This window comes from Dermacentor andersoni, chromosome 8 (genome assembly GCF_023375885.2).
Source record: "Dermacentor andersoni chromosome 8, qqDerAnde1_hic_scaffold, whole genome shotgun sequence".
NCBI lineage: Eukaryota > Metazoa > Arthropoda > Arachnida > Ixodida > Ixodidae > Dermacentor > Dermacentor andersoni.
The window spans coordinates 80,988,298-81,003,394 of record NC_092821.1 but is presented as its reverse complement, the minus strand read 5'-3'; the positions used below and the strand labels follow the sequence as shown (position 1 = coordinate 81,003,394).

The 15,097-nt window shown below is 47.1% G+C and overlaps 1 protein-coding gene and 2 pseudogenes across 3 annotated transcripts in view; 1 reads left to right on the top strand and 2 right to left on the bottom strand.

Annotated features, from left to right (window-relative positions):
- snama (something that sticks like glue) overlaps positions 1-15,097 on the top strand; it is an 81,216-nt gene that overhangs the window by 17,835 nt on the left and 48,284 nt on the right. The gene's annotated exons all lie outside the window — the stretch shown is intronic.
- On the bottom strand, positions 77-2,743 carry LOC140219829 (piggyBac transposable element-derived protein 4-like; annotated as a pseudogene).
- Positions 2,744-4,848, bottom strand: LOC140219951 (piggyBac transposable element-derived protein 4-like; annotated as a pseudogene).

Sequence of the window (15,097 nt, the reverse complement as noted above, 5' to 3'; positions counted from 1 at the left end):
TGCCAGTACAAATAATACTCCAGAACACGTTGCAGCATGCCAAATTGCACATAATGGAATGCTCTTTCCAAAAACATAAGTTGCAAAGCAAACAATTTATTAGGGAACACACAAAAAATTCGGAAAAGTGCCATTCTCGTGGCGAGTTGATAAAAACAAGAAAGAAAAAGCACAATATCTACATACACATTATTAACAAAGAAAATTTAGAATATACATTTTGAAGATCAATGACTCAGGAATACTGTCTAAAAAAATTAGTTCTCTGTACCGCGCCGTTCTTCAGCTACATAAAAAAAACTAAAGACCGGGAACAGCTTCAGCGCTCGTGCCATGCGGTGAAGCAGTTGCGCGTTTTCGTGAGGCACAGGTGCACTTCGCAGTTTTCGCAGAAAACGTTCGTCTTTTGTTCGATTTTTCGGTCCTGATAGCACATCCTGCAGTTTCGCCTTTTCGGCATCTTTTGCGGATGGTGCGGCACTTCTTTTGGGACAGGATGTACTCTGGCAACCTCTTCATCTTCAAGCTCGAGCAGCTGTTGAGTGAGCTCCATCCGAAAAGAAAGTTGGTCGAAGTGGGCGCTCCTGTGCAATTCCGGTGTTGAGAGGTGTTGCTGGCGGTGCTCTTGAAAAAGAATGAAGCTATTCACAACAGCCATGTCAATACAATGAAAGAAGAGCGTCTTCCACCACCTCACGCGCTTCTTCAAAACGTTATAGGATGCAATCAGCTGATCCGACTTATCAACACCAAGCATCCCGGAATTATAGTCGTCAATCAGTACCGGCTTCTCGATTGGGATGATAGTCCACACGCCGCCTCTTCTCTCTTTCCTTGTGGCTGTAACATGCCTGTTGGCAGTGTGCGCTGTTGACATCATGTGAACAACCTTCTTGTCCTTCCATTGCAAATAGAGGATGTTGTTCCGTCGGAGCCACCGAACATCACCTCTGTTTGCCTTTTTCTCCCATGACACGTCCTTCAGTTCAGATGGGAAGCACCGACGATCTTTACGTGTCGTGCCACAAGCGAGGGTTTTGCGATTTAGCAGGTGAGCAAAGAGAGACGCAGATGTGTAAAAGTTGTCCATGTAGATTACGTATCCTTGATTGAGGTATTTATCGCACAGTTGCGTCACCACATCAAATGCTAATCCACTTGCACTAGCTGTTTCCCGTTTGCCTGCGTACACATAAAATTGAACGGAATAGCCAGTCTGCGAATCAGCAAGCACCCACAATTTATATCCCCACTTTACAATTTTGTCCCGCATGTATTGCCGAATACCCGATCTTCCTTTCTATTTGACCATCCTTTCATCCACAGAGAGGTTCCGCGCAGGTTGAAAAAGTTCTGCTGATGTAGTATTCACGTGTTGCAGAAGCCACAATACGCGGTGCAGCCTGCCGTGCGTAGCTGCAGTAGTCGCCTCCGGATCAGTGACACTTAGGAAGCGCAGAAGCGCAGAAAACCGTCTCCTTGGCATAACGTTCCGAGGAAGAAGCCCTGAAAAAAGCCTACTGGTATTCCAGTAAAGGTGGATGCGTGGCACGTTCACAATGCCCATATAAATGAGCAGTCCGATGAACTTCACTAGTTCGTCGGGAGTCACTTCCTTCCACGACCCATCTCTTTCAGCATAGCTTGGAAGCTCCAAAATATGCATCCAAGCATATTTATTCGTGTTCTTGCAGATAGTATTTATCACTTCTGCGGTGAAGAACAGGAGGAAAAAATCGCGCGCCGTTGTAAAACGTCTTGCGCTGCTCCGAAGTGCTGGGCCGAGATGTGCTCCGGGCGGCCTTGTTGGCGTGAACTGAAGTTTCTTCACAGCCGGTGGCAGCACATCCTGGCCTAGCGACGTACGGACCCTGCAGATAACAAGAATAGCTCTAAGCTTGTGCACAAAGGTCGGCAGATAAGCGCCGCGCGACGCCGGTGACTGCTCAAGGCCGTAAAGGTAACTCACCGGTGAGCAGCTGCGGATGTCCCGGGCTGACTTGAAACATCGTTGCCGTCAGAGCTTGAAGAAGTACTGTCATCTTCGGACTCGAAGCTCGAATCCTCGTCACTAAAATCAGGTTCGGGTGAAGAATACTTTCGAGCAGAACGCTTTCCGCGCGGCGCAGTCGCGTCGGACGACGACGCCATGGCAGAGACCGGAGCGACTGGCGTTGTAGCGATAGTAACACCGGATGCGGCCCTCTGGCGGATTTAACAAGAGAAGCGAAACCAAAACTGCTGCAAACTGGCTGTAAAGGCCAGGTATACATGTTGGACATGCGGCGGACCTTCAGGAATGTGTTTTCGTGGAATAAAACCACCCGGACTCCAAGTCAAAGCTCACTAGTGAATAGCTGGCGTCATTTTCGGGTAATTATCCCCACTCAACGCCGCCCGATAACAGAGCCGACAATATGATTCAATATTTGACTTGCTGGGAGCCTTTTGATCACAAAAATTTGACGCTAATGCTGAATTACCACGAGTGGCAGTTTTTTTTCTCAAGCGTGGCCGCCACGCCCCCTTTTGCAACAACACGTGCACATTAGTTCTCAAAAAGGCGCATCAAAAATCAGAACGTCGTCAGAGCGGGAAAATTTAAACTGGTTCTACAAGTGCACTGCCTAGACTAACCACTGGATGGCGCTAGCTGCACGAGAAACGATTCCAACATGTCGAAATCGGCCGTTTAAAGCATCGATCACCGGTGATCGATTTGAATAGGCGTGGTAACGAAAGAGTTAAATCGCTGAAGTCGAGCCCAGCATCACGAGCCAATGTGTCATCGTCAGGGTCGTCCATTGCAACAAGCGTCAAAGTCGGCGTACGCTTTCCCTTCCACTAGTCGCCATAGTTCCGCTTTCACGCTGCGGTCGGCTCTGTCTTGGCTCTGTTTCTGGCTGCGCGTTTGCGTTTTGCGCAGAAAAGCTGTAGCGCCGTCTGCAGGCGCTGTTTTACTCACCAACGGCGCCAAGTCATTATGAGACCAGGAGGTCACCATTCCTCGATCGGAAGGCGGGTGATTTGAACTGCGCTAGAAGTACTCGGACGCTTCAGAATGCATTTTCTCTTAAAATAAATCTCTTCTTTGCATGAACCATGCATTTCGAGGTTTCTGGCATGGTATTTCAACATTCCACGTTGACTTAACATTAACCTTTAGTGTCCCTTCAATTCCTTTGCTACCATGGGAAAACAAGCAGTTTTTACTAGGTGGAAGGAAAGGATTTTTGGCGGCTAGGCACTAATGCCTTATTTACATTGTTTGGTATCCAAATGTAGCTAAAGGAATTTCCTATCGAATAACATAAATTTTGCATATCTATTACACAAATTAATGAAAAAAAGATTTATAATGTAAAAATTTATACATTGAAGATATCGTTCTGCTTGAAAAAGGTGCGCAACATTAAAAATATTGATAGTGAAAAAATTTGAAGATATACATTTTGAAGCCTATTACGTCATAAGGAGATAACACAAGTTTCAGGAAGCTTTTCGGAAAACTGTTCTTTCCACACACACAAAAAAAGTTAGCATGGTTGAGTGGCGTGCCATTCTCCAAAGCAGTCCCTCGTCGGGATGAAACAGATGCACACCGTATGGCTCACAAAAAACTGTCGTCTTCATCTCTACTTTGTTTTGTTTTTTTCGTGGCAGAGCTTGCAGTTACGCCGCTTTTCTTGCACCTGGGGCTTGTGCTCTGACTTCTTTGGAGTAGGTGGAGGGTGACTAGGTCTGTCGTCCATCCCAAAAATCTGGTTTACCAGCTCAATTCGAAATGCAAGCTGGTCAAAGCCAGTCTTTCTAGAGAGCTCCTCTATCTCGGGGTGATGTTCCCTGTGTTCTCGGAAAATGATGAAGCTGGTGACGACAGCAATGTCAATGCAGTGGAAGAACAGTGTCTTCCACCACCTGACACACTTCATCAAGACATTATAAGAAGCAATAAGTTGATCGGACTTGTCAACACCAAGCATGCCCTTATTGTGGTCTTCTATAAAAAGCGGCCTCCTGGTAGCGAGCTGTGTCCATTATTCTTCACTTTTCGCATTGCAGTGACGTGATTGTTGGCAGTGTGTGCTGTGCTTATCATGTTTACAGCGCGCTTGTCTTTCCACTGCAAGTACGGCACATCACGGCACCGCAGCCACTGAATATCCCCTCAAGTTGATCTTTTCTCCCGAGTGGAGTCTTTCAACTGAGAGGGGAATCCACGACAATCTTTGCGCGTTGTTCTGCAAGAGAGAGTTTTCATTTCACGAAGATGTTCAAAGAGGAAGGTGGACATATAGAAGTTGTCAAGGTAGCTGATGTAGCCTTGATTCAAGTATACATCACACAGGCGGTTAAGTCATAAACCAGTCCCTTTGAGCTGGGTGTTTCTTGCTTCCTGGTGTAAACACTGAATTGGACAGTGTAGCCTGTCCTTGAGTCAGCGAGGACCCATAGCTTATACCCCCACTTGACACTCTTGTCACGTATATACTGCCGAATTCCCGGTGTCCTTTTGATTTAACCATTCGTTCTTCCACGCACAAATTTCGGTACGGCTGAAAAAGCTGACCTAACACGTCATTCATATGCTGCAGTAGATGTGCGATCCTGTGCAGCTTGCCATCGCGGACAGGGTCAGTCTTCTCCGGGTCCATGAAACAGAAAAGCAAGGAACAAAAAAAATCGGCTCCTGGGCATAATCTTTGGAGGAATGAGGCCCGAAAATAACTTCGAGGTATTCCAGTATAGACGGAGGTGAGGAGGAGGAGGAAAGAGAAAAGTAGAAGGCAGGGAGGTTAACCAGGATAACGTCCGGTTGGCTACCCTACACCGGGGGAATGGGAAAGGGGAGAACAAAGATCACAGGGAGAGAAAGGAGGCAAGGAAAGAAGGAAATTGCGGCAAGTCCGCTGACGCGTGTGGTTTTACAGAAATTGCATTGATAGTCACAGATGGTCGCACAAACCCGTCGTGACGGAGGTGAGGCAGTTCCACAATTCCCATGTGGTTCAGGATTTCGATGCAATGCATTACTTCACCAGTTCAATTTTTTTTTAAATATTGTGACCATTAAATTTTTATTTCACATTGACCTTATAAAGCACCGTCTTATGATATTCAAAAACAAAAAAGAGTGAAAAAAACTATGCTGGCGTTTGTTATTGACAGAAAATTGCCCAAACTTGGCTGTTACGCAAACATTCATAACTAGCGAATAGAGATCAGGAATTGTAAACTAGGATCTTTGCCATCCAATAATTGGGAATCAAGCTACAGCAAAAAATACCGAAAACAAAAATTTGTCATTTTTGCCTGCATTTCTTGACATAGAACATGATTACATCCAAACTTACAATTCAATTTCATTCATCCTACTTCATTGCACAGGTTAGTAATAAAGGAACGAGCGTGCAAAGTTTCATTGGAAAATATTTGTTTTGAAGTTATAGCTGTTTGCGCAACAAGAAAGTGCAAGAAATCAAATTTTGAGAGAAACAAGATTAGTTTTCAATCCTTGTAGAAACAAGATCATGCCCTAGAAAGTTAAAATCCACGTGGTTAATAGCTAGGGCCCTCCTTTGCTGCCACGAGCTCTTTTGGCTTTTGTTGCTGCCAGTCTTTTCTTGTGGAGATGTTTTACCTCATCTGTTGATTGATGTTGGGCCTTCTTCAAACGGTACTGGTCACTGATGAAACATGCTACGAAAGTGTGGGGGCCAGGTTCGATGCCTTCTTCCCTCAAAATATCTGCTGTACTTCTGTTTCCATCATTGAAGTGCCACACAGCATCTTATAAACCAAAAAGTAGGATGGGCAGGCTCATGTGGACGTCTTTGGGAACCCATCCCGTGAAGGCAAGAAGCAAAGGCATACTTCGCAAGTGGAGCAGAAAACGTTTGTTCTGTTCTGTGCCTTTGTTTTTTCATAGCAGATTTTGCGATTTCTCCTCTTCATTCTTTTTGGTCAGTGCCGAACGGGGTCCAAGGGGGACAAGGGAGCACGACCTTGTGCGACTTCATACTCAAATATCTGCTGAATCAGTTCTTCCCTAAATGCAAGCTGGTCAAAGTAGGTGCGTCGAGAAAGTTCAGGAACTGTTGAGTTGTCTTTCCGGTGCTGCTGGAACAGTATAAAACTGTTCATACATGCGATGTCCACACAATTAAAAAACAGCGTCTTCTACCAATGTACGCATTTTCTAAGGACGTTATATGTGGCAATTATCTGGTCTGATTTGTCCACGCTAACATCCCAGCATTGTATTCATGGGCAAGGAGTGGCTTTTAGATGACTTTTGGAGCCCACTGGTGCCCCTTTTTCTCTCTTGATCGGAACATGCTCATTTGCTGTATGCATCATGCTCGTCAAGTTTACAGCATGTCGGTCTTTCCATTGCATATAAAGGATGCTACCATCACGAATCCATCGTACATCACGCTGCAGGCTTTTCTCCAATTATGAGTCTTTCAACACATCTGGAAAGCAGCGATTGTCTTCGCAAATTGTTCCGCATGAGTCTCGTGCTCAAGGAGGTGCCCAAAAAGTTGTTTTAAAGTGTAGAAGTTATCCATATAAATTTTGTAGCATTGATCAAGGTACTTTGTGCAAAGCTTGTTCACGACGTCAAAGGCTAAGCCATTTTTTCCTTGTGCCTCACGCTTGCCAGTGTACACAGAAAATTGAAAGGTGTATCCAGTTCTTCGTATCTACCAGCAGCCAGAGCTTATATCCAAATTTTGCCACCTTGTCTTGGAAGTATTGTCTTATACCTGATCGAGCCTTCGATTTTACCATTGTGGGAGATCTGCGGTTCTCCTCCGTACTCTTGGGACAAAGGAACGACAACACAGTAGTGCAAACAGTCACAAGGGCATTTATTGCACCTTTCATAGATAAATGCCAGCTAGCCGAGTTGCTATCCACAAAACATGCCGATGGGCGCGCGACAAATCTAGTAGAAGTCCGACTTACCGCGACCGCACTGCGAGCGAATATGTTCGCCCCATGCTGGATCCCAACGCCTGGTCGTTCGCGTGTTCGGTCACGCCAACGGAGGCGCGCTCGAAGGCCGCCACGCGAGGCGGTCTCGCAGAAGCATGGGTCGCCGCGCGCGCGCGTGGGACGTCCACGCCGTGCGCCCGACCCGCCGGGAAAAAGCGGCAGCCCCTTGTCCCTCGGCGCCCGAGTAACCCCGCCGCGGCGCGACGGTCGCGACATCTCTCGCACCACGCTTGTACCACGCCGACCGCCGCGGCCCACGCGGCGACGCCGCACGGAGACGGGGGCTGTGCGGGAAAACAAGATATCAGGGGAGGCGCGACGGTCGCGCATCCCCACACCATGCGTTCGTCAACGGCAAGGTCGTGCTGTGGTTGAAACAAATTTGCAGATTCTTGATTGATGTGGTTCAGAAGCCAGGATACCCTCCAAGTCTTGCCAACAGATGCTGCAGCTGCCAAGTCTTCTGTATCAGTTACGCTTAGGAACAACAGCAACGTGAAAAAATGGTCCCTTGGCATAATATATCACGGGAGGTTACTGAATATTCCTGTTGTTCGCCAGTATAAGTGCAGTCGCAGCCCTTTGACAACTCCCATGTAGATGATTATCCCAATTAGTCTCAGCATCTCCAGTGGAGTGACTTCCTCCCAAGAGCCGTGTCGAGAGTGTGTCGGTCAGTCCGAAATATGCACGCAGGCATATTTGTGTTCTCGCACAATTTTGATCACTTCGGCAGAACTAAACGAGAAAAAGCCAGCGCTTTTGAGAATCGACGCGTGTCGCTCCGCAGCGCTGCGCTGACATGCGCACCGGTCTGTCTCGTGGGCGAAAACTAGATACGGCACGGTGCATTTGGAAAAATATCCTGGCTGTAGGTTGTCGACACCCTAAACAGAAAAATCAAACTGCTGTCCTGAAATCCAAAGCACATTCTTGTGTAATTACAGCACGAAATCTAAAACTCAACTTATCAGTGAGCACTTGTTGAGGTTCAAGGCACTTGAGCTGGGTTATCTTCATCAGAGCTTATAGGGGTATTACTCAAGTTTGCGCGTCCGCACCTGACCCTTCTCTGGATCGCACAGCGCCGGCGGAGCTGCAGTCGCTTGCTATCACTTTCGCAGCAGCCCTAACAGTCAGGGCTGCGACCCCGCGGTTCGCAGTGAGTTGCGACCACGGCAGGTTCAGGCCCAGGGGAACAGGGTGAGGCTCAGACTTAAGTTGTTTATTCACCTTAGGATACAAGTACCAACTGGACAACAATAGCAAACACCAACACAGAACAAAACCACAGCGGCGGAGTGTTCCGCACGTCTGAGGCTAAATAAACCGCACAATGTTGGAACCACAAAAGAGGCTGATAAGAGTTGAGCTCACCCAGAGTGGACCTGCGCTCGGGCCCTGGGGCGGTCAGTCGCTCACAAAGGCCGAGCGCAGCAAGGGGACGGCATGCGGCGGTCTCAGTGGTTGAATTGATACCCGCGTGGCCGCTCTGGAGATATCGGGATGCGCGTGCGATCCCACAAGCTAAAATCTGATCCCACATCGTTACTTGAGCCATCACTGCTGCTTGGATCTTAAAAATCGGCACCAGAAGTGGCTGAATTGCTTGCAACAGGAGTCGGCAGTGGCGGTGTGCGGGGCTGCATAGACAGGACCCCATTGTTGCAGAACTCGAAACCACTTTTTGTTCAAATTTCACTTGCGGCCGCACCTCCGCACACAAGCAAAAAAGGAAACTGAAAGAGGAGTTCTCAATAAATCCACCAGATGATATTGTCTGTAGCACAACGGTTATAAATTTTTTTGGAAATTCAAAGTCAACGGAAGTTTGTGTCCTACTGAGATGGCGCCGTGCTGAGAGTTAAGGAGAGGCTACCCCGGAAACCGAACTTTATAAGATATCCAGATGAAAATAAATTTCGCGGTGTGTTCGCACCACCAAACTAAGAGTAACTGCAAAGTTTCGTGGAACTGTGTTTATTAGTTTCAGAGTTATTGAGGTGGCTCGTGTGTATGCCGGAGGAAGAGTATAGTAGGAAGCTGAAATTCACTGTGATGATCCCTTGATAGATATCCCAGGGGGCTACAAAGTACTTAAGTACTTTGTTTATTATTAAGTACAAAGTTTTTATTAGAAAGCTCCTGTGAAGTAGCTTCAAGTGTCCTTGTGGACTCTCTTTCTTGTTCCACCTTGCTCCCATCTTCTCTTGGTGTCGTTTGGCACTTTTTCTCAGGCGTAGAGCATCTTTTTCAAGAGCTCGCTGGATGGCTAGGTGTCCTGGCTGGAGTCCAAGAGAGACTGATATCAGTTCAGTTGCTTTGCAGCAGCCAACATTGTAGCGCAAGGATGAGTGCTTAAAGTAAATTAGGCATCAAGGACCAGAGCATTCCAGACCAGACCTTTGGGCATCAAGGACCAGAGGATAGAGCGGAATGACTCTTGACACATTCTGAGTCTCCGCTCCCACGCAGCACTGAAGAGACTCCTGTGGAAGCTGTTGGTAGGCAGTATAGCTGCAGCAGCGTAGTCCGGAGGGTTGTGCTTGGGTTGTGGCTCACCCTTTGTCTCTGCAGCTTTATGGCGGCACCATGATTCAGCTCCCTCTGGGCAAAGTTCATGGTGAGGGTCTTGGTCGGTCGATGTGATGGGGTTATACGTTGCCATCACTGCACGCCTCATTGCTGCTATGTCACTAGAGTTGTTGCTCAGGGCCCAACCATAGTAGTCTGTAAGCTTATCAGTGAGGGGTTCTCTCAACTTCCCCTTCCCACTCGGTGGCTTATCGCTCTTCTTCACAATGTTTCGTAGTCCACTTCCCATTCTCCTTCGGACATGATTGAGGCACTCTTCTTTTACAATTGGCGCAAGCCTGTAAACATCCTCTTCTGTGAGGGCAGAGAAATTGCGGCCGTCCCCATCATATGCAAGGGTAGTGGAATGCAGGTCATGCTTGGACATGGACTGCTTTAAAAGCCAGGCACACTTCCGCTTCCAGATTTTGCATTTGTGTTCTGGCAGATGCTAGCTGTCATATGCTGTAGCTCCAGGTTTGGGCCCTTTTTGGCATCCAAGGTAGTGGTTGGAGAGAACTGTGGCATCCAAGATGAGACCTGCATGGAAGTCAATTATACCGCATAATGTGGAATATAGGCTGAGGCGGCATATAGGTCGACCCCTTTACCTTAAAGCAAAGAAGTCAACATAACAATTGTAAAGCAGGAACCTTCGTTTTATTTACTGGTGCCACCAGGCTTGGCGCCTGCTCATTTGTTCGAGCTGTTGGAACTCTTGTCTGAAGACTACTTCTTCTCACTGGCTGCGTCCCACAACTCGTCGTCATCGGTACCATCCGGGGAGTTGCGCATGCAACATTTCTTGAGCGCCCTCATCACCATATTGCAGCGAAGTGACGCAGCCGTTAGAGATCAGACGCATCAGCTCACCAGGTAGACGAAGATGAAGGGGGATGAGCTCCGGCAGGGGCAAGTCCAGATCCGTAGGTAGGATGACAAGGAGTAGCAGTCAAATAACTAGGTTTATTAACTTGGCATTTACTTTAAGTTTACACTGTACAAATATTCACACACAAAACGATGTCATACCCGTTATCGATGGCCCGCCTGACCGGCCGGCTCTCCCTTGGTGAAGTTGTGCCGTGTGCTGCTGTCTCCTTGCTCTCCTCAAAACTACTCAAACCATTCCTTAAGGGCACAGGGTAAGCCCTATACTTCTCATGCCTTTTAGGCCATGTTGAGGTACATGTTTCTCACTAATAGCAGTACCCTGGTAATACGTATATCATTTTGTTCCGAATTTTGTGCACTTTGTACTGAACTAGAATAATTGAAATTTGTTGAAAATTTGATTTTTAATAAAATATTTACCTGTACCGCATAAGTTTGGGCTTTCTTTGCACATTTGAAAATTCATAACGAGAAAACTACCGAGTGAAATTGCTTAATTCTGGTTCAGTAGTTGCCAACATGTTCGTAGATAGTTGCAGAAAAAAATCTGCCGTCTGTCTTGAAAGGCATTGGAAATAATGGTACCTTTGTAAGAAAAAACACTGTGTTGAGATAATTGAGCCTAAAGTGGAAAAAGATGTGAAAAAAAAAATTTTATTCCCACAAACACCTTCATAGTCATTAGTTTAATAGCCACCTGCTTCATAGTTACTGTCGCAGTCATTTTTTTGCTTTTCGGCGTGTCGTTTTGCTTGCCGGGCCTCTTTTGTGAGCTGTCGTGTTGCTTGGTCCGCAAAGTACATGCACTTGTGGTCAGCTTCCCTTAGGCACTTGATAGCGTTGCGCCCTGGGTTCAATCCACATGCCTTCATAACGTTGGCCCGTGCGATGCTACCATCATTAAATGAAAGAACAGCGTCCAGTGCTGCCATCCTTAGGGTCTGAAGCCTAACAAACACGTTTATGGCGCACGTTCCCGAACATGGTTGAACGACTCATTTGCATTTTGAGTTCGCCCGTGCAGGCACTTCTCTAGGAGCTCAGCCTTCGATAGCTCCCTATAAATGGGTTTGATAGCCTCCAAGACAGATGCAGGCAAACTCTCCTTATGGACAGAAGGTTTGCCCTCTGACTGACTTCTTTTGATAGCACACCACGTATCGGGTCCCTTTGGGCTAAGTCCACGGCATGGGTCATCGTCTGCGGACGATCAGTGGAAGTAGGTTGCCCAAACAACCTTTTGCATTTCATCCAAGTTTCCTACGTTCCTTCTGATGGCCAAACCATAGTACGTCTGGAGCTTGTCTATAACTGCATCAGTCAGTCGGCCTCGGCCCGAGAGGCTCTTTCCATCAGAGTTTTCCTGCTTTTTCTTTTTTTTTTTTTAGCCTCCATAACCTTGTGCCCATCCTTTTTTGCACGTGCGCTATGCACTCAAGCTTCGACATTTCAATAGAATCACCATATGGCATTTGTGCCTTCACAGCCATAAAAGCCTTGCTGTAACCACCCCGAAGGTATTTGACGTATCGAATTCTGTGAAGCTCCTCACTCCTGCCAAAATTTTTCACTGCTCCTGCGACTTCCATTCCAACGCTGGTGCCTTGGTAGTTGCCTTGGCACACCAAGGGGCACACCAAGCACTCTTTGTGAAGGGGGTCACTGTTTACACCCTTGATGTCGCACTTTGCACTGTTTAGACAAAACCTCCACATCCGATGTCATACCAATCATCGACTGCCTGCCGGACCGGCCAGATCTCCCTTCGTGAAGTTGCGCCGTGTGCTGCTGTCTACTTGCTCTCGTCAAAATTAACTCAAACCATTCCTTAAATGACTTTCTGCAGCATTCAAGGGACCGGCGGGAGGCGCAGGCTTCTCCACCAATATGTCATTTCGACCAATAAGAGCCAGAGGCCCAAGATGGTCGAGTAAACACTGAATACAAAATAAATTCGCCGAAAACCAATCAATTTTTGACGCCCGATACAGCCGAGCGTGGGAAGAGGGCGCGACACGTGCACATAGCGACGTTTCAAATGCGGCAGTGGCGGCCGGGCGGGAGCACATGCCTGAGGCATGTGCTCTCGTGAAGTCCCCGCAAAGATGGCGGCGAGCGCCTATCGCCTCTTTTAGTCGTCTGCTAGCCAGAGAACTTCCAGAGAGCAGCCAGACCAAAATCGTCCTGGCAGCTTCTGGCAGCCCGCGGGTAGCCAGAAGTGGAAAATCGAAGAAGCCCAGGTATTGCTGTTTTATCCTTTCGAAGCAACACTTCTGAGAAGTGCAACGAAGCTGTCTTCGGTACATAACCAGAACAACGTGTTTGCACTTTTGCATTTGTAAGGCAGTAAGACGGTGCTCACCTTAAGGGGGAAAACTTGTGTTTCCAGACAGCGCCTTCCAAAGGTTCACGGTCCGTTTTGTGTCGAGAGGAAGGCATCATCATAGTAATATTGTTTGGGGGACACTGATCGTAGCTGGTTCTGGTTTTTGCAGCCGCAAATATGCAGTTTCGATTGAGTGGTGACTGGTGAGACGTTTTTAGTAATGTTGCCCACTCTTCCCATGAATTAGGGCCCCCCGTTAAAATTTGAGCGGTGTGCCACTTTTTGCATTCCCATCCAATGCCAAATATAAATATTTAATCTTTGTCGCTTGACTCCACTTGCTGAGTGATGCTACATGTTCGTAGCAAAGCAGCCATTCAGAGATAGATTCTTCTGGCATGCCTCTGAAGATTGGCGGTGCAATAAAAGGGGTAGGTATGGGGACGAAAACTGCAGGGGCTCCGGGACGGTTGTTCCTGGACATTTATCACGGCTCATGATAGTAGAGCGGGGTCTTCGCTACCCCGCACCTCCGCTGCTTTGTAGAGAAGTGATGCAGCTGTTAGAGATCAGACGCATGAGCTCACCAGGGAGATGAAAGGGGATGAGCTCCAGCAGGGGCAAGTCCAGATCCATAGGTAGGATGACGAGGAGGAGTAGCATTCATATAACTAGGTTTATTAACTTGGCATTTACTTTAGGCTTACACTGTACAAATATTTACATACAAAACTATGTCATACCAATCATCGACTGCCTTTCGCGACAATATCGTTAGGCAGCAAGCGCAAGCCTGCGACATCCATGTGGCTACAGTGGCGAGAGGTGGCCTGCGCAGCCGGACGGTTGGGGTCTTTGGGTTGTCGCCGGCCATCCACTGATTATACAGTTCACACACACAATGTTTAACTCTTATCGTTACTGCAAGAAAATGGCTGTTTTTCATAGGTCTCGGAAGAAATTCTTTTGTCGGTACAAATAATACTCAAGCACACATTACAGCGTGCGAAATTGCACATAATGGAATGCTCTTTCCAGAAACATAAGTTACAAAGCAAACAATTTATTGGAGAATACACAAAAATTCGAAAAAGTGCCATTTTCGAGGCGAGTTGATAAAAACAAGAAACAAAAGGCACAGTATCTACACATGCATTATTAACAAAGAAAATTTATAATATGCGTTTTGAAGGTCAATGACCCAGGAACACTATCTAAAAAAGTTCTCTGTACAATGCTGTTCTTCAGCTACCTAAAAAAAAACTTGAGACCGGGAACAGCCTCATCGCTTATGCCATGCAGTGAAGTTCCTGGTTTTCGTGAGGCACATGTGCACTCCGCAGTTTTTGCAAGAAACGTTCGTCTTTTGTTCTACTTTTCGTTCCTGGTAGCACATCCTGCAGTTACGCCTTTTCGGCATCTTTTGCTGGTGGTGCGGTACTTCTTTTGGGACATGGTCTACTTGGGCAACCTCTTCATCATCAAGCTCGAGCAGCTGTTGGGTGAGCTCCATCTGTAAAGAAAGTTGGTCGAATGGGCGCTCCTTTGAAATTCCGGTGTCAGGAGGTGTTGCTGCCGGTGCTCTTGAAAAATGATGAAGCTAGTCACAACAGCGATGTCAATACAATGACAGAACAGTGTTTTCCACCACCTCACGCACTTCATCAAAACGTTATAAGATGCAATCAGCTGATCAGACTTGTCAACACCAAGCATTCCAGAATTGGTGTCAATCAGTAGCGGCTTCTCAATTGGGGTGATAGACCTCACGCCCCCTTTTCTCTTTTCTTGTGGCTGTAACATGCCTGTTGGCAGGGTGCGCTGTAGGCATGGACAACCTCGCTGTCCTTCCATTGCAAATAGAGGATGTTGTTCCATCGGAGCCACCGAACATCACCTCATTGCCTGCTTCTCCCACGACACGTCCTTCAGTTCAGATGGGAAGCACTGACGATCTTTACGTGTCATCCTGCAAGTGAGGGTTTTGTGATTTAGCAGGCGAGCAAAGAGAGACGCAGATGTATAAAAGTTACCCATGTAGATAACGTATCCTTGATTGAGGTACTTATTGCCCTGTTGCGTCACCACATCAAATGCTAGTCCACTTGCACTAGCTGTTTCCCGTTTGCTTGCGTACACGTAAAATTGAACGCAATAGCCAGTCTGCGAATCGGCAATCACCTACAATTTGTATCCCCACTTTACAATTTTGTCCCACATGTATTGCCAAATACCCTATCTTCCTTTTGATTTCACCATTCTTTCATCCATAGAGAGGTTCCCGCGCAGGTTGAAAAAGTT